The 24,319-nt window shown below is 33.9% G+C and overlaps 1 long non-coding RNA gene across 1 annotated transcript; it reads right to left on the bottom strand.

Annotated features, from left to right (window-relative positions):
* Positions 1-1,585: 1,585 nt before the first annotated feature.
* On the bottom strand, positions 1,586-11,378 carry LOC120226148. Its single transcript, XR_005526949.1, has 3 exons — positions 11,334-11,378; positions 2,818-2,884; positions 1,586-1,769 (listed from the first exon to the last, which is right to left on the bottom strand). It is a non-coding gene; the product is annotated as an uncharacterized LOC120226148 (long non-coding RNA).
* Positions 11,379-24,319: the final 12,941 nt, after the last annotated feature.

The following is a 24,319-nucleotide window of genomic DNA, read 5'->3' on the forward strand; positions in this document are numbered from 1 at the left end:
ATTTCCTTCTTAAGAGTCCTTATTCTCTTAGTACTCAGAAATACTTTCATTTATTTTGAGCTTTTCAAGCCCAATAACCTTTCGATTTCATTAAATGTAATGCTGATTTACATTTTAGATGAATGCATTTGAAATTACTAACCTGTCAGAAGAAGCTGTCAGGGCAAACTACTTTGGTTACATATATTAAAAATGCTTTTTAATTAAAGCAACACTTAACTGTGATACTCATTAGAATGTGAAGTGAAACAACAGAAAACCTATGAGCCTTCCCAATTAAACTAAAAGCTTAATAGAGTTTTGTTATTAAATGTTTTTCATATTTGACATTTCAGGTAAATACACACACATTTAATTACATAAACCATTTTTTATTCATTCAGTAAAAACAACAAACAAGAAAATATTTGCGACTAATATGTTCTATGAAGAAAAATGAAAGCAGTGTAAGACTGAAGCGGGATGACCTTCTATTTAGATAGTAAGATAAAGTCTAAGGAACTGACACTGAATCAAAACTCAATAGATGAGGGGTAAGCAATCTGGATTTCTGAAGAAAGAGCATTATAGCACAGAGAAAAGAAGGCACAAAACTCTGAAATCTGGAAGTTCACAGTGTGTTTTGGGGTAAGAAAACCAGGGTACCTGATGCACACTAAGAAAAGGTGACAATAGTAATAAATCTGTTTCTAGGAGATAGACTTCATTGGATTTTATAGGCATTAGTTGGATTTATAGACATTAGTAAAGAAATTAGATTCTTTTTCTTAATTTAAATTTTAGTTAGTTAACATACAAGTCAATACTGGTTCCAGGAGCAGAACTTCGTGATTCATCATTTACATACAATACCCAGTGCTCATCATGGCAAGTGACCTTAGCACCCATCACACATCTAGGCCATCTCACACCCACCTCCCTCCATCATACTTTGTTTTCTATCATTAAGAGTTTCTCAGTTTGTTTCCCTCTTCTCTTTCTCTATATGTTCATCTTTTTTGTTTCTTAAATTCCACATATGAGTGAAATCATATGGTCTTTGTCTTTCTCTGATTGACTTATTTTGCTTAGCATAATACATTATATCTCCATCTAAAATTAGATTCTATTTTAAGTGTTATGGCAAGTGCTGGATAAGTTCTAGAGTATGGCTGCAGACAGACTTGGAGAACAATAAATTTCAATTCTTTAGCCCTTAGTTAAGGAAAGAAAGACTAGGCTGCTAGACTAAGTCTAACATGAAAACTAACAATTTTTTTTCATACCTGAGGATTATATAATATCCCTAGTAAATTTATTTCTATCTTCAGTTTGGAAGTGATGTCTCTGGTCCAGGTAAATTAGCAAAGATATGTTAATGTATGTTTAAGTAAGATGTAATTTCCAAGGACAGTTGGACTTAGTAACAATAAAAAAATAGATTATTAAAGAATTTCAGAGAATGATATTCTTGTGTGATATTCCATAAAAAATGCTTTCATGTCCTTTGGGAATACCTTATCTAACATATGCATATCCTGGATTCAGACAGTTTGAATTATTATGGTTACAGTATCTTAGAATGCTTGCCATAAAGAGATGAATTTGCCTTTTTCAACCAAGAGCTTCCCAATGTATTTAACTATAAAACTGTATTTGCATATGTGTATGCATGTATGTGTGTGTGTGTGTGTGTATGTGTGTGAATACTTAACCAAAATTCTGCAGAGACATGGCCCAAGTGATTAAATTACAGGAAATACTGCTCTAGGAAGCTACTGTCCCTCTACCTACAACAAAAATTCAAACATATTCTAGGTATTACACTTAGTTTTTGGCTCACCAGCACAGTGTCTGTATATAGAGCTTTTCAACTTAAACATTTATGAAGTCATCTAAGAAAAATGTAGCTCAAAGTTTAAATTCAGTAAACCTGAATTTTCTATTTCAGAGGACACTCCTGGGGCACCTGGGTAGTTCAGACTGTTGGACCAACTCTTGGCATCAGCTAAAGTCTGATTTCATGGTTTGTGAGATCTAACCCGGTGTCAGGCTCTGTGCTGACAGCATGAAGCCTGCTTGAGTTTCTGTCTTTTCCTTTCTCTCTGTGCCTCCCCTGCTCTTTCTTTCTCTCTCTTAAAATAAATAAAATTAAGAAAGAGGAAACTGCTAATTGATATCTGACAATTTAGTCATCTGACTATATTATGAAATATAGTACATAGTACATATAGTATATATGTTCAAAACAAAGAGCATTAACATTACGTTTGAACTAAAGATAAATGTATAATGTCTCTTGTTATTATGTGCAGAATTATGTTAGATTCTGGTTTTCAAGCTTCTAGCCTTTTGAATACAAGGTTATTGAAATCATCAGCATACACTTTGTTGCCTTTTTTTATTGCTGGGCACTGGGAAATAAAGTCATTGGTTTGTGAATGGTCTACTAATCATAACACATATCTATTAATGTAGATATATATTTTTTACTTTAGTTTTGAAAATTGCTTTTCTTTTGAGAGCAAAATAAGATCTCACATAAAGCAAAGGCAAGACATAATTTTATACATCAGTGATATCTATCACTTGGGAATGCAAATTCCTTTGTATTTCCTTCAAACAAAAATAATCAAACTTTTTATTTAGGCCATCCATTGGAAAATTCTCATAATTATATCTTCCATCCAGGGATGTAAATGATAGGCTAGTATCTACTTATAATAGTGACTTTCCACAAGATAGCATTCACAAAACTTAATGGTTCAAACAGACATTAAATGTATAATTTTCGCAAGCAACTATATGGCGTCAGAAGAATAAGTGTACACAAATTACCCAATATAACTCTTCCAGATACAGTGCAGAAGATGAAGCATGGATTAGGCTTTCAACATTATAAAACCTGCACGGCAGCACAAAATAGTGGAATCAAAGAAAATAACATAAAAATAAACATTAGAAAAACAATATATTTTATAAGTGTATAGACATTTCAAGTGGTAAAATTTGAAAACATACAATACATATACATTTACTACTAAAATTTTTAAGCAAATGATAAAAAATATTACATATTAACACTTTTTACTGGGTGTGGTGAATCTGACAAGGGTCAGTAGATTTATATTCAATTAGATGGCCCTTGACTTTAACATAATATAAATTTATCAAACTTACATGATTATTTTAATCTGTCACTTTTTTAAATGTAAGTGATCCTCCATGCTATATACTTGAGGACTCAAGGGGAACATAACTTGCATCAAGCTTAAGCTAAATGTAAAATTATTAACCAGAGACATGCATTAAGTAATATTTGAAGTCTTTTAGTATTTACTATTTTGAATTGGCTTTAAAAAATGAATGTTTATTTATTTTTGAGAGATAGAGAGAGAATGAGCAGGGAAAGGGCAGAGAGAGAGAGATGCAGAATCAGAAGCAGGCTCCTGGCTCCAAGCTGACAGCACAGAACCTGATGAGGGGCTTGAACTCATAAACCACAAGATCATGACCTGAGCCGAATTCAGACGCTTAACCGACTGAGGCCTCCAGGTGCCACTGTATTGGCTTTAAAGTTAAGTGAGTATAAGAGCAATTTTTTTAAAAATTTTATTTTATACAATAAAGTCCATCAACCATGCTCCTTTTCACTAGCAATTCAACTATAGTTTACTACACAAGGTTTGGCATCATATTACGTATCAGTTTGAAATAAGTTAGACATGAGAAAATAGAGATATTCTGTGCTCCAACTTGTATTAAGTTTTCTATTTCCCGTGGACATAATCATTGACAGCTAATGCAATCGATAATTCTCATGCTTCTTTTATCCTTTCTCTGTATTATTCAGAAGTTTATATTTAGGCAGTATTAAGCAAAATACAGTAACAATATTTGTCTAAATTAATGTTAGGAAATATATTATTTAAACATTTTGATATTATGTTGACAACTTTCAAAAAATATGAACATTTAGTGAGAAAATCAAAAGCAAAAAGTGCTGTTTCTAAAGAGTTGAAATATAGTATTTTTTATTTGATTCAAGGAGCTATAAAATTGCTTGCTAATAATATCTATGTTAATATACAAAGTATTTATTTATACAATATGTTTATATTATAAAATTGATCAACATTCTTGGCTATGTTAGTATCCATATCTGCTATAAAATATAATTATATTTACATTTTAAATATATTTATATTTATATATAAATATATAAAATAAATATATATTTAAATATATAAATATAAATATATTATAAGTATAATATATAATAATATACTTAAAATTGAGATATTTTTCTCCTAAATTGTCTGTCCAAATACTGTTACTTTGAAATGAAGAGATACAGTTATTAAAGTATGTCTTATAATAATATCAGTTTTTACTCATACGACAACTTTTCCCTCAGGTGTCCAAAATCCACAAATCCTATTGTATTGTCAACACCTGTAGGGAGGAGAGAATGCTGTCTGAACACAAACTCCACATTAAAGATTTATGTCTAAAAATACAAAAAGACAAACTGATACAAAATACGTAGTTTTGCTGATAAAGCATCTGCTCCCTGCCATCACTCTTCGATGGTGTGATTGATTTGAAGAACTTGATTATTGCCTCTAGTGCTGAGTAAAAGATCAGCCACAGTTGCTTTTATTTCCATGGTTCACACTTAAAGTCGAATGGTCACCTACTCCCATCAAAAGCACTAATCCTAGTACCCTCTACTCGTTCCTACAATATATCCAGTTTAATTATATGTAAACATATTTCAAGTGTTTTAAAAGTCCTAATCATTAGGATTTACTTGGAAAGTAATTCAGAAAACTGCTCTGGTAGCATTTTCATCTTTTAACCATTTCTCAGAATGTGGCAATTTAGCAAATAAAGAGAGAATCACAAGGCCAGAAGTGACTTGGAGAAGTCATTGGTTTCATCTGCCTATTCCACATTAAGCTATTGCAAATAGACAAGGCACTTAATTCCTTTTAAAATAAATCGGGGTCACAATAGGAAACAATAGAAAAAATAAAATTAGGCACATCGGGAAGGAGTAAAAAATACAATTCCTGAGAAAAATAGGGCATTGTCAACTTTTTCTTTTTTAAAAATTTTTAATGTTTTATTTATTTCTGAGAAAGAGAGAGAATGAGAGAGACAGAGCGAGCGAGTGAGCATGAGCTGAGGAGGGTCAGAGAGAGAGGGAGACACAGAATCTGAAACAGCCTCCAGGGTCTAAGCTGGCTGTCAGCACAGAGACAACGCGGGGCTTGAACCCACAAATGGTGAGATCCTGAACTAAGCTAAAGTCAGACGCTTAAGCGACTGAGCCACCCAGGAGCCCCACTGTCAACTTTTCATCATCAAAACAGAGTACCATTTTATATTTCATGTTCAAGTATAACATACAATTTATATTTCCTTTCCAGATATTTAAAGTTAGAACATTCATTTCTATCTATAGGGTTTGAAAAGAAGTTTACACATTTACACTCCAATATTTATGAATCAATGAAAGTGAAAGTGGTTTTCATCAATATTACCTTTACTTTATTTGACTGAATTACTTCAACAGCATCTTAAAATTTTACAAGTTAACTGAGATTAAAAATGTGCAGTCTGTGGCATATTAACATCCTTCTATTTTCAAGTGCAACTCTGCTTTTGTATGAAATCTTGCCTGTTTTGTTTTTGCAATTCTATGAAAATAGACATGCATATATTTCAGAAGGAAGACTACATCTGACTGTACAAAGCTTTCCATCTGCATTCCATTTAGTTGAAATCTATGCTCAATTATTTTATATGGCCAAACTGAGGATTGCGTATTCAGAATAATTTAGTTCTCTATTTTTAAAAGATTGAGATTGAATAGGATGCCTTTTCCTTTGTGTGTCCTGAATGTTTTCCACTCGCCAACAATGGAAGAATCTCATTTTGCCCTTTATTTCAACCTAGAGGGTAGTAAGTCACTCCCTTAGGTATAATAACCAAGGCGCTAACTGTGATTCAGTTAGCAAGATGGTGATAATGATAACAATATCTCAGAGTCTTGTCCCCCAGAGACTCTCAAAGACACCAGCAGTACTTACTCTCCCACATTATGAGTTTCATGAACTGTACCTGAAGGTTTAAATGTAGCCCTAAGCTGAAAAGTATTTTTTTAAGTGACACCTTGTTATTATTATAGCATACATCTGTTCCCTTTGTGCCTTTGCAGTTGTCTCTGCTTATGACAACAACAAGTTTTTACAACTGTCAGCAAGTGCCAGCAGAACAGGGAAAGGGCAAGTGAGAATGTCTTGTACTTCATGTATCTGCAATATTACTACCCATATTCCTTTGCTGTAGATAGTTATGGAGTAAACATACACGTAGTAGAGGCAAATGGTGCCAGGAAAAATTATCAGTGTCATGAAAGGGGGGAGAAAACTGAATGCTGTCAAGCTGTTTCATTTTATAAGAAAAATTTTGCATGTCATTTTTACTCAAAGCAGTATGTCTCTTTATTGTATAAAAGGTATTTCTAGATTTGTATTTGCTGAATATATCTGTACAGCAGTCAACAGTGAACAGTATCTCTTTAAGATTTTCTCTCTCATTCCTTTGTTTCATAAAGTGAAATAAAAAGGGCACAACAAAAATTGAAAGAATAAAATATGAATTTTTGAAAGAGTCCATCTTTGATCAAAAGTGGCTTTTACAATGATTGAATGGATATGTGATAGAAGGCAAAGAGAAAGGCAGAGGTTAAGATGAGGTACTGGAAGTGTGTAGAACATTTCTTATATCAGAAATCTTTGCTAACTTTAAAAACAATAAGAGAACGTTGTTGGGGATATTCTTTGTGCAAGGGGAACATATAAAATTGAGCTATAGTTAGATCATTTTAACTATTACTTTATTTTGACAGTCATCACAGACCTTTCTTAAAAGGATAGAAGTGGGGGCACCTGAGTGGCTTAGTCGGTTAAGCGTCCGACTTTCGCTTAGGTCATGATCTCGCGGTTCGTGGGTTCGAGCCCCGCGTCGGGCTCTGTGCTGACTGCCAGCTCAGAGCCTGGAGCCTGTTTCAGTCTGTGACTCCCTCTCTCTCTGACCCTCCCCTGCTCACGCTGTCTCTCTCTCTCTCCGTCTCCTAGAAATAAATAAAAAACATTAGAAAAAAAAAAGGATAGAAGTGAAAGTGCTTTTAATATCATAGTTTTCCTTTAATGCAGTGTTTGAGCCAGAAGTCCTGCATAGTCATGTAAGTAGGCAGGCACTTGTGAACAACATGTAAGCTCATATACTCATGACTGTATGCAATGAATGCAAGGTAGTGACCTACAAGGAAGTAAGAGAATGAACAATAAGAACTGGTGAAATCTTATTTTTTCCGAAATAGTCCTGAATATCACAGCCTAAATAGCTAATTCCTATTAAGCAAAAAAAAAAAAAGTGTACATCCACTGTTGATAAGGTCAGTACTCAACGTTTTCAATAGTAATGGAATTGTGGGTATAAGACAACAGTCTATATGACTATCCAGATCTCCTTCACAGGACGGGGAACACAATAATGGATTCGTCAAAGTTTTTATTACTTCAGATCATCTCAGATATTCATGACCAATTTTCCCCCCCATGAACTTTATCTTCCATCCTCTTCACAAAATGCTATGCCAAGCTTTTTAAACAAATTGGTTCTAAAATCCTTACTAGAATTTTAGCACACATAATGGGTGTATGTATAAGAGATGCAGTAAATTTCAAATATATACTTTTTCCAAAATCTGGGTTGATATACAGTAAGAAAACTTAAAAATTAAATTATCAGAATGTGAAACTTCTCCTAATGACAATTTCTTAAATATAAGCTCTGATGCTTGTTATTACTATGGAGCAGGATATATTGGAAATGCTCCTTTGCATGAACCATTACTCAAAAACCCTCTATGGTGTAATTTAGTCATACACTACATATGGAAGAAACTACTGTCGGAAGATGTCAGGTAACTTCACAAAATCACATTATAACTTTAGAACTAGTTGATTATACTGATCAAAGTATAACCATAGAAACTGCAGTCTTGCGGGGCACCTGGGTGGCTTAGTCGGTTGGGCGTCCGACTTTCGCTTAGGTCATGATCTCGCAGTTGGTGGGTTCGAGCCCCGCGTCGGGCTCTGTGCCGACTGCCAGCTCAGAGCCTGGAGCCTGTTTCAGTCTGTGACTCCCTCTCTCTCTGACCCTCCCCTGCTCACGCTGTCTCTCTCTCTCTCTCCTAGAAATAAATAAAAAATATTAAAAAAAAAAAAAAAAGAAACTGCAGTCTTGGTTCAAGAAAAGAAATGTATGAAATTTAAAATTTATAAAAGGTAGGGTACTTTTGCTCCATGTTTCCATGAATATAGTCTCAAATAAAACAGTACAGTTTTCTCAGAACTGTAGAAACTGATTAAGGTCTGTGGTTTGGGGCTATTAACTGAAACATGCCTATAGGGTCAAATTTGCTTTCATCTGCCTTGATTTACCATATGTAGGCCAATATTTAAACAGGTTTTAACCTAAATGACTCTAACAGCTCCAAATCAGTTATTATGACTACTGTTGAAGTCTTCCTTAGTTCACAGATAATTGGCCTGGAATACGAGAAGTTCTCGAGCCATTTATATCCATCAATCTGCTATTACTCAGATCATCTTTCCTCAGGACTGAAGCTCATATGCAATCTTCAATAAGTATACAATGATTATACCCTATGGAGCATTCCTGTATAAAACACTTTCCCAGACATTTTTAAGTAGGGCTGCTGAATTTATGAATAACTTCATACATTCCCATTTGTAACAATGTGTCCTTAGGGATTTCAATCTATAAAGATTAGTTGGCAAAACTCCAAACTAAATAAACCTCTTGTTTTGTGTACTTATAAAATTTATTCACACAGGTGACTCAGGTCATCACTGTTTCAAGTTTATTTAAAAAGTCATTTTCTAAAAATTAGAGGTCCTGTTAAAAACTCTTTAACATCATACTATCCTAGCAATGGTCAGAATTTTTCCCACAGTATTTCCAAGGCATTCTGGTTTAATTTAAAAGTAAATGTTAATATAATTTAATTTAACTTAAATTGAAAGGTAATGAGTGTATTTTAAGTCTTTTAAAGAAGGTTTGGTGGTTGGTGGGAGGTGGGGTTGACCATCTAAAGATTACATTATTTGGAAGCTCAACACTTTGATCTTGTCAAATTGTGCCCTACAGTACCCTCTCTATATATAGAGAGGAAGGCAGGCTGAATTCTGGTGGGTGGAGCTCAATTCTTGTCTTTCTTTTAAGAGAACAGTTCTGACAATAATTTAATATAGTGAGTTTACATGTGTAACATTTTTTTTTAATTTTTTTTTAAATGTTTTATTTATTTCTAGGAGAGAGAGAGAGACAGCGTGAGCAGGGGAGGGTCAGAGAGAGAGGGAGTCACAGACTGAAATAGGCTCCAGGCTCTGAGCTGGCAGTCAGCACATGGCCCGACGCGGGACTCAAACCCACGAACCGCGAGATCATGACCTAAGCGAAAGTCGGACGCTCAACCGACTAAGCCACCCAGGCGCCCCTACATGTGTAACATTTCAATGAAAAAACTATTTGTGCTACTAAAATTCTTCCAGAAAATTTTGTTTTAAACAGGAATCTATCCCTATCTATCATCTATGCATTCAGTAGTTTAATTATGAATAATTGGGATATTCTGTTTGTACAATTTTTAGATGGGAATGACTTCAGTTTTAGCGCTGTAACTTTCATAGATACTACATAAATATAGGTTGTGACAGTCACAATGGACCAAAGTTTTTTTCTAAATTTAATCTTGTTAAAATTGTTTTATTTTCCACTGCTTGGTTAGACTATTGTCAGGTGGCCCTTTATAATTTTATTATAAGCAAATATTTGTAAGAAGATACCAGATGGAAGATACTCAGCTAAATACCATAAGATACCTAAAGTATTTCATACGTCTTACCTTGATGGACCTTTGCAATACTTTTTATATGACCAGAACTATATCGATGTAACCACAGATAATAGGACAAAGATATATTTCACAAGAATCAAATGGGTGCTATAGTGACAGGGTTTACTCTGCACTACCTCTGTCACAGCTCATTAAAGATGCAGATGTTCAGTCGCACACCAGACCTGTTTAAACAAGGTAATTTTCAGTGCCTAGTACAGAATGAAAATGTGGGTGCCTTTGTTTAAAAAGAAGGAAAGATGTCATTAATTTGTAAAATATAGACTTTTCCTTTGTGCTGTAGGCCTTCTTTTTCACCTTGTCATAATGTTTGTTGTTTGCTATTTAATGTTGTTCTAAATAAAGAAAAAATACAATTTTAAAGTATTAGCATGAATTTTATGTTTATTTTCATACTGTGTAATGTTGGTTTAAAATGCAAATATTAAGAACATTTAACGGTCATCTGAGTGGCTCAGTCAGCTAAGCATCTGACTCCTGATTACAGCTCAGGTCATGATCTCACAGTTTGTGAGTTCTAGCACCACACTAGGCACTGATGGTACAGAGCCTACTTGGGATTCTTTCTCTCTGCCCTCTCTCATCCTCTCTCTTTCTCAATAAATAAACACTTTACATGTACACAGAGTTACTGAATTTACACAATTCATAAGTTTAGTCTATACATACTTATGTATTTTATTCTTACATAAAAATGAAATGTTCCACAAAACTAGCTCAGCTGATATTTCATTTCCTGATATGCACATATTCTACCAACACTTCCCACCTCAGGCTTAGTAATGAGTAAGAAAGGACTGAAAGGAAAGAAACTGTGGTCTGTCTTATCTCCTTTTCCTTTTTATGTCATCACTTTCATCATAAATGGTTGGCCAATACAATGAAGTAATTAACATGCTGGTGGGAACGCAAACTTGTGCAGTCACTGTGGAAGACAGTATGGAGGTTCCTCAAAAAATTAGAAATAGAACTACCCTAAAATCCAATAATCACAATACTGGTATTTACTCAAAGAATATGAAAACACTAATTTGAAGGGATGTATGTACCAGGATTATTGTAGCATTGTTTAGAATAGCCAAGATATGGAAGCAGCTAAAGCGTCCACTGATAAGAGGAAGTGGTATGTAAGTATAATGGAATATTATTCAGCCATAAGAAAGACTGAAATCTTGCTATTTACAACAACATAGATGGAGGTAGAGACTATAATACTAAGCAAAATAAGCCACACAATATGACAAATGCTGTATGTTTTCACTCATATATTAAATTTAAGAAACAGAACAAATGAATAAAGGAAAAGACAAGACACAAACGATAAAAATATTCTTACCTATAGAGAACAAACAGATGGGAGGTGGGTAGGGAATTAAGTCTACAGTTATCTTGAGAAACACTGAATAATATATGGAATTGTTGAATCACTGTATGGCACGCCTGAAAGTAATGTAAAACACTGTAAGTTAACTACATTGGAATAAAAAAATTGTTCAAAGATAAAATTATTGAGAATTTCAAGATGGTGAAGGAGAACATTAAAACTTCGACTACCACATAGGTCTCATACCCAAGATAGCCCTTAAAAGGTGAGAGTTTTTGCTTTTTAAACAAGTTTCCGGGGATTATTATGCAGTCTGAATTTCCAGAGTCATAATGGCTAATGGATTTTAGAGTTAGAGTAGTTTTCTTCTACCTGGCTAAGAAAAGGCTCATAGGCTGATATGCACTTGGGCTAATTTACTTGAGAACATTGCTTCTGATTTCAAAAAAATTTGTATGCATTCTTGCTCCCAATACCCAGCTGTTAATATTCAAATGTCTGACCTTCTCTAATTTCAAAAAGTGGCAGTGATGGGAAGAAAAGCTTGGGGACTTGAACCAGCCATTGATCTTCACAGAAAGGTTCCAATCAGATGAAAGCATGAATATCATCCATATGACTTTCTGCCTCTTCATACACATTTCAAAGATTCAACATGAAATTCCATAAAAATCCACATGCCCTTGAATATTCAGTAAACTGCTCTTGCACTGTATCATTTAGAGCCACTTTTGAAACAATATAAATTTTTAAGCATTCAGAATACTTAATTATTACATAGTAAGGTAATGTGAAAATCAAACACATAAGACCAAACATTTTTCAATACAAAATTTAAAAAAAATGATGGCATGCAATAATTCTGTAGTTCTCAAAAAATATAATATATATAATTCTCCAGGATATATAATTCTTTTCTCCAGGATTATTCATATCAGCCAAGGCCAGCAATGAAAATGTTCTTTCCACTATGAGTATATCAATTAAAATAACGACATGATTCGCTTATATATGAACATGTTATTTCCACCTGCTTCTATTTTAAGAATCTAGTCTTATAAAACTCTAAAAATCATAGAGCTTTAGAAATAAAGAGGAAATAAGTAAAAGTGGGGATACAGATGTATATGTTGAGTAATGATGAAAAATATCTTTTTGGCTGTAAATATTGAATATTACCAATTTTATTCAATACAGTAAATAAATGGAAGTTGAGTTTAATGCTGAAAATATTCTTTAGAAAATTTAACCTAAAATTAATAGAAAAAGGCATGGTATATGTTTGAAGTAGATACATGGATGCAGATTTTCACTTAGTCTGTGGAAGAAGATACAAAATCCTAGCTAAGAATTGAGAAGGCTATTTATAATAAAGAAGTAGATTTATCTGAATGAAAAATATTGAAGCTACTTCAGATTGAATGTTCCTTCCATCTTCATTTGGGGGAAGTTTGGACTAGGTATCTCTAAAGGCCTTTTTCACCCCTTAAAATATATGGAGGGAAACAGTTTATGGGCCAGTCTTTCTCTTTGGTTCTCTGAATCTTTTCTACTCTATCTCAAAATAAAAAGAAGATTCTTAACTTTGCCTCTTCTTTGTAATAGACATGTTTGACTCATTTCACAAATAAAGCACATTCTTCCTTTACTTCTGATCTCTCTTCAACTGAAATGTGGTATTACTCCAGGGGGAAAAATTTGAGTTACTTTTACAAGAATAACATTGAAGTCCTCACTGAAGTTTAATTTAACAAAGGTATTACTTGTATGACTCATGCTGAGTCACTTAGCTTTCAAGTTAACCTATACCTTCAAGAAATATGCAATTGAAGATCTTTTTTTTCTTAGCAGTCCTGAAGGTAATTTTTCATTATAAACTTATTTGATAAACTGTATTGGTTATGAATCCAATTGTAGTAGATATCCTTCATTAAGAGTCCATTTCACTATCCGCACAGTTATATATTAGTGCTGTACTTTATTTTCACCAAAGACTTCTTGTTCTTTTGAATAAAAGCCACAATCATTTTGGATAAAAGCCAGTATCATTTTATGCTTGATATGAAAACTAGATTGGGATTATGACATGTTTAGAAAAACAAATAATTTTGACATATTTAAGTTTCTTGTAATCTAAAATCTAAATATTTAGTAAGTGTTTGCCATCAAAGAAAGATATCTCTTCCACTCAATTATGATGTCAGAAAATTCCTTAGTATCTGAGCAAAGTTTGGTAAGGTAGGTATTAAGGAAACCTTAGCACTAATGCATGTGAAGTGTAGAGTTCTCTTGTTGTAGACAGAGATCTACTTTCTCATTCATTTCTGTATCTTTATCCATGCTCATGGACAAATAACCTACTCACTATAGGCTTCAATTTCTTAAATTTATAAAGGAAAGGGGTTGGGCAATTTGACCTTCAAGGTGCTCTTTAGTCCTACAATCCCATGGTTCTATGGCTTTCAATTGATGGACTATACAGAGAGAGAGGAATACTTTAGGAATAATCCTCACAGCCTACAGGCCAATGATGACACAGATGCTGATGTTTTTAAGGAGGTGATAGAAGATATTTGATCCCAATGGTTTGGAGTCCCCCCAGCTGTGATAAAGGAAAAGACCTGAGAAGCCTTACAACATTAGTGTTCTTTGTCTCTTTGTGGATGACCCTTTCACATTAATATCAACATCAGAAACTCTGAATTCAAGAAAAGAAAGGGAGAGTCACACATTCTTTCAATAATCCTTTGTCAGTGAACATTTGAGAACCACAGGAAGCCAAATCAGACATCACTCAAAATAGTTTTTGGGTCAAGATTACAAAAAAAGGAAGACAGGAAAGAACAGTGGAATCAGCAGGAGTGTGTCCCCTAAAGTCCCTTAAACTAAGTTGGAACACAACCCAGAGCAAGTTAGCTAGAGCACTTCTCAGTGGGATCTTACCCACGGAAAAGCATTAACCACAAATGGTTCACTGAAAGTGTTTCCCCTCAACACTGAAAATCATTGGGAATGAGGAGGTTATTTGTTAAGGACACTTTCAATAAAGCACACATTCCAAATTCTACTGCTTACAACAATTCATAATCCAACCTGAAAATGGGCATCTGCAATTGTAGAACATAAATCTAAGTGTGATCTTGTCTCTCATTCTCAGATCAAGATCACATATATGCCAATCATATAGCTACTCTGTAACTATTGGCTATTATTCTGAAGTTTCACCAATATATAAATTACAAAAGAAAAAAAAAAGTAATTAATAGTATCTCTCTGTTCCTGGTTAGATATTAGTATTTCTTAGTCACAAAAAGAATTAATTTTAAAAGCCACAAAGTGACTGTGGCTATCAAAAATGAGCTACAAGACCTATTTATATACAGAAAGCATTTCAGTACATACAATGAAGAGAAAAACAGGGGCACCTGGGTGGCTCAGTCAATTAAGCATCTGACTTCAGCTCAGGTCATGATCTCACATACAGCTCATGGGTTTAAGCCCCATGTCGGGCGCTGTGCTGACAGCTCAGAGCCTGGAGCCTGCTTTGGATTCTGTGTCTTCCTCTCTCTCTTCCCCTTCCCTGCTCACACTCTGTCTCTCTCTTTCTCAAAAATAAACATTAGAAAAAAAAATGAAGAGAAAAACAAAATTTCAGCAAGACATGAACCTTTGATACATTACTGGTAAACTGTTGAGGTATAATTCACATATTCAGTGGATCACAATATTTAATATTTTCCTTTAAAAGTTTTATATTCACTTCCCTTCTGTCCAATTCAAATATTCAGGATATTTATTTTCACAATGTTTATCCAAACTAAGAGACATACTTAAAAAACAAAATAACATGTGTCTAATATTTTCACTACCAGTTAATTTAAAAAAATTGGATTTATTATTCCAAAAGTAGTATAAAGCCCTATCATTTAAGAAATACTAAAATAAATATCAACTGATAAAACTGACATTAATATTTCCTTCGTAGTACACAGAACGTGGGAAACAAAAAGGACTATAAAAAATGAGATTCATTTTACTTTACTATTTCAGTTGTGTGCTCTTAATTGATTATCTGTAAAATGAAGGTTTAAATTATAGGACTTTGGACCAGTGATTGAATTAAATTCTACTGCTACTAAATTTTACATACAATTAGAGAGATATCTGGAATCTCAAACAATAAATAAAATTAGTTTAACAGGACTTTATAATGTATAAAAATTATCAAAAGAAGAATATATATATATATATATATGTATATACACACACACACACACACACACACACACACACATATACATATACCTATCTATAGCCAGTATTTTCTGGATGAATTTTATTATAGTTTTCTCTTATATTGAACATAACATGAAAATAAAGATTATTGAATGTTTTGTGTGTCATACTTCAAAAGCCATAAGAGATAGCTTCTACATTTAATATATCACAAAATAAGGCTATCCAAGTGATTGACCATGCAAGCAATATATTTTCAAGCTGACAGTTTTATTTGGCTAGAATCTATACTTATTTTTTTTTCCTTTCACACATACAAAAAATTCATTCTAGGTTCAGTGCTTTGATCTATCTTATCACCCTCCCAGAGTTTAGTTCAGTATAAATTTCCTCTGAGGTTACTTCATCATTGTTTTCTGTTTATTTTATCTATCATACAGCCTGTATTTTACTGACTCACTTTCTTAGTTTTATTAGATCTCAAAGTTTTCAAAAGTAATTTGCTTTTAAGTAATATATTCACTAATACACATTATGTTGTCAAAATGGTTTTTATTAGACTTGTATCTGATTATTTTTTTAATAATTCCATATTATAAAAAGCCTTAGAGAGAGACAAGTATACTCCAGACAAGTATCTGCATTTTGTATCTGATTATTATTATTTTTAATAATTCCATATGATGAACAACTTTAGAGAGAAACAAGTATATTCCAGCAATGGAAGAAAACTGTAGTGTCAATACAGTGATTCAACTGCAGAGGAATGTATTAATTCATTTGTTTGAGTGTGAGACACAGCTATGGACTATGTTCAAACAAGTTCAAACAAGCATATTAAAACTGTTAATAGATTGAAAAGTAATAAAAGATGTCATTCATGTAAATATTAAGTGTGAGCAATTTGAATTTCAAAGGCATTTTTAACTGGAAAATTTGAAAACTTGTTAGTTGGGATCATTTTAAAACCACAATCTGGTGTATATTATCTAGACACAATGAAAAAAATAATGAAATTGTAATCTATCAACTAACATTTTTTGAAAAAACATTTTAAACTAAGTTGTCATTACATTTTTATCAGTACAATAGACTTGATAATTTTTATCAGTAGAGTGCCTTCTTAGCACTACTTTAGATGATTTGGATACATTTTGGCATGTTGTGTTCTTATTTTAATTAATTTTGAATTAAGCACATAAGTTCAGAGCCCTAGAATATATAAAACAAAAACTAACAACTGAAGGAAGAAATGAAAATTGAACAATTATTATTAAAAATTTCAAAATGCCTACTTTCAGAGACATTATGTTTTCAAGAAAAAAGAACTGGAAGATCAACAAAGAAATGTAAGATTTGAAAATATTATAAATAAACTAGAAGTAAGAAATGTGTATAGAACTCTTTACTCAACAGCAGTAGAACACACATTCTTCCAGATACACATAAAACATTCCACAGGAGAGACTATATGCTGGCCCATAAAACAAGTGCTGACATTTAAAAAAAAAAAATGAAATCATACAAAGTATGTTTCTAAATGCAATGCAATTAAATTACAATTCAACAGCAAAAGGACATTTACAACATTTATAAATAAATAGAAATTAAGACAAAGTGTTAAATAATTAATGGTTGAAAAAATGTTATATGGGGAATTGAAAAACCTACTTGGAGATGAATGAGTTAGCAAATTGCCGGGAGCTGCACCCGCCTCTCTGGATGCCAATCACAGCAAGGAAATGGCAATATTTGCAGCTCCTGCCATGAGAAATGATAATTGGTATCTCCTTCTGCTCATGTTGGATACAAGCCTACTGGTATTGACCAGGTCTCACTATATTCCATATCAGACCCATATTTTGAATACAGATAGCTCATAAGGAAAAGCATATTCCTGCCTTTACAAAAGAAATTTTGGATGAAAGCTCTATGGGGAAAACTGTCAAAAGGCTCTTCCTATGGGCCTTGCAGATCCGAGACTTAGGGGGTTAAAAACACAAGAATTACAAGTGAGCCTGGCCCTGAGACCAAGGGCCTATTTTGGGGTTAAGAGCAAAACATAGTTACCACATAGATCTTTGCTAATTGGTGAAACATAACAGTCCGTTCCTCAAGGCCTACTTTCCACAAACACCCTCTCTTACATTGGCAGCTGGGATGAGGATAGATAACAGTAGCTAAAACATAACCCAGGGGCAAAAGACGGACCCATTCAGAGTCCCCATGTTAGTCTCCACGAACAAACCAATTCAGAAACATTCATCCTCTTGAGAGCCAGACAAAATACTTCTAACTTACCTATATACAATTTGACCTATATGTTATCCTATTTTTCACTAAGAACATTCTGTTATTTCCTTGGTTGGAATAATTCTACTATTGTTATCACAAAAGACCTCCCATTGTAAGAAATTCCTTTCTATCACTTCATCTTGTTGCTGAACCTGTAAATAAAGACACAAAAACCGACAGGACAGAGATGCCTGCCTGGTGATCAGAAAGAATCTCCGGGGCATCTCTCACTCTCTTTCTCTCTCACTGACACTGTCCATCCTTTAGGGGCCCCTGGACCTGCCGGAGCCGGCTCCGGCCTCCGGCATAGTGGCGCCCAAATCTAAACTAAGGATACACAAGAAAGAAAACTACAAACCAAATATGCTCTGAACACATAGATGAAAAAATCGTCCACAAAATCTTTTCAAACCAATTTCAACAATATATAGATAGGGTTAAACAGCATAACCAAGTGGGATTTATCTGAGGCATGAAAGGTTGGTTAAATTTAAGGAATCAATTAATGTAACAGACAATATTAATAAAATAAATGGTAAGAAACTATATGATCATCTCTTTTGATGCAGAAAATGCACTTAGCAAAACACAACATCCTTTATGTATAAAAACACTCAAACTAGGAACAGAAGATAACTTCCACAACCTGATTAAGTGTATGTATGAAAATCCACAATTAAAATAATACTTAATGGTGAAACTTAAAACTTCTCCTCTAAAATCAGGAACTAGACCACGCTGTCTGTTCACATTTAATGAAGGTTATAGCTAGGGCAATTTGTCAAGGAAAAGAAATAAAAGCAATCAAAACTAGAAAGTAAGACATGAAAGTATCACCATTTGCAGAGGATATAATCTTATAAAATAGAAAACCCTAAAATTCATTAAATACATTAGAACTAATAAACAGTTCATCTAGGTTGTAGAATACAGGATCAATTGAAAAAATTGTATTTCTACACAGTAACAATGAGAAGTACAAAAATAAAACTGAGGAAACAATGTATTACCTGTAACATTAATGACAATAAAATTCTTAGGAAAAAACTTAAAAGAACTACAAAATTTGTACACTGATTAGTACAAATTTTTCTGAAAAGAATTAAGGTCTAAACACATGGAAAGGCATCTCTTGTTCATGGATTCCACGACTTAATGTTGGTTAGATGGCAACTCTACTCCTAATGGTCTACAGATTCAACACCATCCCTATGAATATGTTCACTGTCTTTTCTGCAGAAAGTGTCAAATTGATTTTAAATTCATATGCAAATGCAAGAGATGCATAAATAGATAATACACTACTGAAATGAAGAACCAAATTGAGGAACTAAGATAATTCAGACTATGTGGTATTGATATAAGAAGAAACATATAGATCAAAGGGAATACAATCCAGGATTCAGAAACAACCACTTAATTTATGGCCGATTTATTTTCAACAAGGGTACTAAATCAATCAATCAATCAATCAATCAATGAAAGGAAAAAAGAAGGAAGTTGTATCCTTAACTCAACATACACAAAAATTAAGTCAAAATGTATCTTAGATTGAAAGGTAAGAGCTAAAACTCTAAAACTTTTAAGAAGTAAACATGTGAGTAAACCTTGGTGACCTTGGGTTAGGCAATATTTCCTTATATGTAACACCAAAATTGCAAACAATAAAGGAAAAATGGGTCAATTGGGACTAAATCCAATTTTAAAATATTTATGCTCCGAGGTGCCTGGGTGGCTCAGCTGGTTAAGTGTCCAACTGCTGATTTCAGCTCAGGTTATGATCTCAAGGTAGTGAGATCCAACGCTGGGTCCAGCTCCTTTGCACTGGGTGTGGAGCTCATTTGAAATTCTCTCCCTCTCCCTTTCAATCTATTCTTCCCCTGCTTATGATCTCTCTCTAAGAAAAAGAAAAAAAAATAAAAATGTTTGTGCTCAAAACAATACCATCAAGAGAGTTAGAAGATAACCTACAGAATCCTAACAAATATTTCAAATCATACATTAAAGAGTCTTGTTCTCAGAGTATATAAAGAACCCTTACAACTGAATAAACAAAGACACCCCAATCAATAATTGGTCAAAGAATCTGAATATACATTTCTGCCAAGATACACAAATAGCTAATAAGTACAAGAAAAGACGCTCAAGATCATTAGTCTTTAAGGGAATGTAAATCAAAACCACAATGAGACACCACTTCCGTTTCACCAAGATGGTTATAATAAAAAAGAGAGACAATAACCAGAGGACATAGAGAAATCAGAATACTCATTCATGGCTATTGCAATGTAAAATGGTGAAGCCACTTCAACAAAGATTTTTGGCAGTTCCTCAAAATGTTGAACGCAGAGTTACCTTATGACACAATAATTTCATTCCTATATATAGCCACCATAAATGAAAATATATGTCCATATGTGAACTCATACATGAAGAGTCATAAGCATAATTATTCTCTAATAACCAAAAAGTAGAAACAATGCAAATGTCCACCAACTGCTGAATGGATAAAACAAAGGTAATATATCCACACAATAGAGTAGTATTCAGCAATAAAGAAGAATTAAGTACTCATATATTTTAAAGTATAGATGAATCTTAAAAACATTATGTTTAAGAGTTCACCCACAAAAACAATATAATATGTGCTAACATTTTCTGATATGTTCAGAACAAACAATTTATAGAAATAGAAAACAGGTTAGGTTAGTGGTTGCCTAGACTTGGGTATGGGGTGCTGGGTAGCAACGGGGAGTGAGTGTTAATGTGTACCAAAATTATTCTGGAGGTGATGAAAATGTTCTATAATTAAACCGTAGTAATGGTTGCATAACTCTGTGAATATACCAAAAACCACTGATTTATACACGTTAAATGTGTGAATTTTAAGGTATATAATTACATCTCAATTAGAGTGTTGAAATATATAAATAAAACCAATATTTTAGGATCATTTTTAGCAAACTGTTTAATACACAAAATTCTAGAATAAATTTAAGTTTTAATTAAAGATGGTTTAACTGAAGTTAACATACAAAATAAATATCACAGAATTAGTGTAGCCTTTACACACCATTCTAATTGTCTAGGAGTATCCCCTTAATTCAGTTTCTGAAAAGTGTTTTTTTATTTGTTTGATACCGGGCTTCCACAAATTTCCTGAACTATAATGTGCACATTATATCCTACTTCAAATACCTAAGGTAAGTCCTTCTATTTACGTTTACTCACTGATAGAAACCTCCTCAATCCTCCTCCAAAAATAAGATAAGATTTATTTTAAAGCAAGCTAAAATTTTAAGATTACAAATACAGTTTATCTCACTTCCACTGTATTTTCAACAATGTGAATACCATACTTCTGAAAGCAACAGGGGCTCAAAAAAAAAATCACAATGTGGACTATAAATCTCTAGAATGTATCATGTGGCATTTCTTTTATTAATATCTTTTGACAGGGAAACTGCATCTCTTCTCGGTTGTTTAAACTATAGAGGCAGGCACTGTTCTAACTCTTTCAAGATTATCTTTACCTACTTTTTTTCCCCCCTCAATACTATCCTTTCATCGTCTTTTTCTACAAAACTTTAAAGTTTCTGCTGACTCCTCTGTCACTCAGTGTTTATTTTGGGACTTTAATATCCCCTGTTCCATCTAAAAATATTTCAGTTTCTTCCACCTTTTCTAGGATTTATGGTCTTAAGAGTTATAATTTCAAATCTACAGAACAAAGATAATTTTCACTTCATTTGTGTGTATATATTATATATTATATAACTATAACAATACATATTTTAGTTCAGCAAGCTTTGACTATTAGCAAAGTTTTCTTTCTAGAATCCATAACCTGTAACAGTTATCACAGAGCTAAAGCTCCTGGGCATTGTGATATATAATTCTCAAAGATGACCACCATCATCTTTTCCATTCCACTATGCAGATGCTGATCCTCTCATCAAGGTATCTCACTATTTCACCTCTAATATTCTTGCTTGGCCTTGAGAATTATTTTTATCAATAGAGTATAGTGAAATTGACACTGAATTCTTCCCATCCTGTTGGGAAACATCATCAAAAAGACATGACCACTGACAGGTCTGTGAGTTGGATCTGGGCACTCAGTGGGTCGTCACTTCTTCCCTTATCCAAGTTCGCAGCCTTCATATAGTATTGTAGTGTTGAAAGCAAGTGCGTGGAATAAGTGAATGAGCCCATTTGAGGATTCTTTATACATTTTTAAGATTCAGCAGGTGGTTGTGTGGATTCATTTGTCTTGCTGTCACACAAGACAAGCCAGTATTTACGTGTCCTTTGTTTATTAAAACTGCCACATACCAGTCAGGGATAGCCTGCCTCTTTCTTTGGTCTCTCCCTGCCTTCTGAATACAGGAGTGGAAAGCTCATGGGAGGGTTGCAAACCAACATGCACCTTGCCCTAAAATGGCCTGGCAGGTTCTCCTTTTAATGTCTTAGAGCACTGAGGTATCATGTAAAAAGTTCTGGCTAATCTGCTGTAGAAACCAATCAGAGAAAATAAGAGTTGCCTGGCCAGCCCACTTCCCATTCCACTATGCAGATCCACTAGCTGTTCCAGGCATAGTCAATGAGGCAAATTTCATGTTCTCTAAGGCATGTTGAATATTTCAGCTCTAGTCAAATTCCCAAACAAATGCAATGCATGAGAAACCCACACAATTACAGTGAACAAAAATAAACCTTGATTCAGATCATGTGCAATTAAATTGTTGTTATTTTTGCCACCTACTTTTGGGGTGATTTGTATAATAGCAATAGATTAAGTGAAACAGGAATAAAAATGAATTCACAAAAGAAGAAACTACTCTGTAGAAAATCAGTGAAGCTCAACTGCACAAAAAAAAATAAATACCTAGGAATAAAACTAATTAAATATATAAAAGATCTGTATGATGAAAACTATAAAAAAACTTAATGAAGGAAATTGAAGAAGACACAAAGAAATGGAAAAATATTCCATGCTCATGGATTGCAAGAATAAATATTATTAAAATGTCAATACTACCCAAAGCAATCTACACATTCAGTGCAATCCCTACCAAAATTGCACCGACATTCTTCTCAAAGCTAGAACAAACTATCCTAAAATTTGTATGGAACCACAAAAGACCCCAAATAGCCAAAGTAATATTAAAGAAAAAAAAAAAACAAAATGGGAGGCATCACCATCCCAGACTTTAGCCTCTACTAGAAAGCTGTAATCATCAAGACAGTATGGTATTGGTAAAAAACAGAGACATAGGCCAATGGAACAGAATAGAGAACTCAGAACTGGACCTACAAATGTATGGCCAATTAATCTTTGACAAAGCAGGAAAGAATATCCAATGAAAAAAAGACAGCTTCTTTAACAGATGGTGTTGGGAGAACTGGACAGCAACATGCAGAAGAATGAAACGAGATCACTTTCTTACACCATACACAAAAATAAACTCAAAATGGATAAAGGAACTGAATGTGAGACACGAAACCATCAAAACCCTAGAGGAGAAAGTAGGAAACAACCTCCTTGACCTCAACCGCAGCAATTTCTTACTTGACACATCCCCAAAGGAAAGGGAATCAAGAGCAAAAATGAACTATTGGGACCTCATCAAGATACAAAGCTTCTGCACAGCAATGGAAACAATCAATAAAACTAACAGGCAACTGACAGAATGGGAAAAGATAATTGCAAATGACATATCAGATAAAGGGCTAGTATTCAAAATCTATAAGGAACTCACCAAACTCCACACCTGAAAAACTAATAATCCAGTGAAGAAATGGGCAGAAGACATGAACAGACACTTCTCCAAAGAGGACTTCCAGATGGCCAGCAGAAACATGAAACGATGCCCAGCGTCCCTCATCATTAGGGAAATACAAATCAAAACCACACTGAGATACCACCTCACGCCAGTCAGAGTGGCTAAAATGAACAAACCAGGAGACTATAGATGCTGGTGAGGATGTGGAGAAATGGGCACCCTCCTACACTGTTGGTGGGAATGTAAACTGGTGCAGCCCCTCTGGAAAACAGGGTGGAGGTTCCCCAAAAAATTAACAATACAACTCCTGTATGACCCAGCAATAGCACTACTAGGAATTTACCCAAGGGATACAGGAGTGCTGATGCATAGGGGCACATGTACCCCAATGTTCACAGCAGCACTTTCAACAATAGCCAAAACATGGAAAGAGCATAAATGTTCATCAACTGATGAATGGATCAAGAAGATGTGGTTCATCTATACAATGGAATACTACATGGCAATGAGAAAGAAGGAAATCTGGCCATTTGTAGCAACATGGAAGGAACTTGAGAATGTTATGCTGAGCAAAATAAGTCAGGCAGAGAAAGACAGATATCATATGGTTTCACTTATAAGTGGATCAGGAGAAACTTAACAGAGGAGCATGGGGGAGGAGAATGAGAAAAACAGTTGGGG

The sequence above is a fragment of the Hyaena hyaena genome, unplaced genomic scaffold (assembly GCF_003009895.1).
Source record: "Hyaena hyaena isolate Hyena2069 unplaced genomic scaffold, ASM300989v1 scaffold_1610, whole genome shotgun sequence".
Classification (NCBI taxonomy): domain Eukaryota; kingdom Metazoa; phylum Chordata; class Mammalia; order Carnivora; family Hyaenidae; genus Hyaena; species Hyaena hyaena.